The sequence below is a fragment of the Mycetomoellerius zeteki genome, unplaced genomic scaffold (assembly GCF_001594055.1).
Source record: "Mycetomoellerius zeteki isolate Tzet28-1 unplaced genomic scaffold, Tzet1.0 scaffold20, whole genome shotgun sequence".
Classification (NCBI taxonomy): domain Eukaryota; kingdom Metazoa; phylum Arthropoda; class Insecta; order Hymenoptera; family Formicidae; genus Mycetomoellerius; species Mycetomoellerius zeteki.
This window is the reverse complement of record NW_017256957.1, coordinates 3370258-3370610: the sequence shown is the minus strand read 5'-3', so window position 1 is coordinate 3370610 and position 353 is coordinate 3370258.

Genomic DNA, 353 nt, shown 5'->3' with positions numbered 1-353 from the left:
CTCTAGACACCGGCCGCTATGAGTGGCTGGTGGTTAATCGCAACATAGCCAAACTAGAGAGCCTATAATAAGAAAGTTGCCAACATGACACGTGACTCGAATCGCGCGCTGATTGGCTTGGTGCAGAATAGATATATAGTCTTCAGGAAAGGTTAGCTATTGTCAGCTGTTATGTGTATGTGCTGTTATGGCTGAAAATAAAACGGTGCATTAATCGTAGTATTGAATCTCATTTCTCTTTCTTTGGCAATTATACAATATCTTATCTTCAAACATTTCTATTTTAATTTACAAACAAGCAATCACAAATGACTTTAAAATTACTTCATTCCAAACAGTTGGAATACTCCATA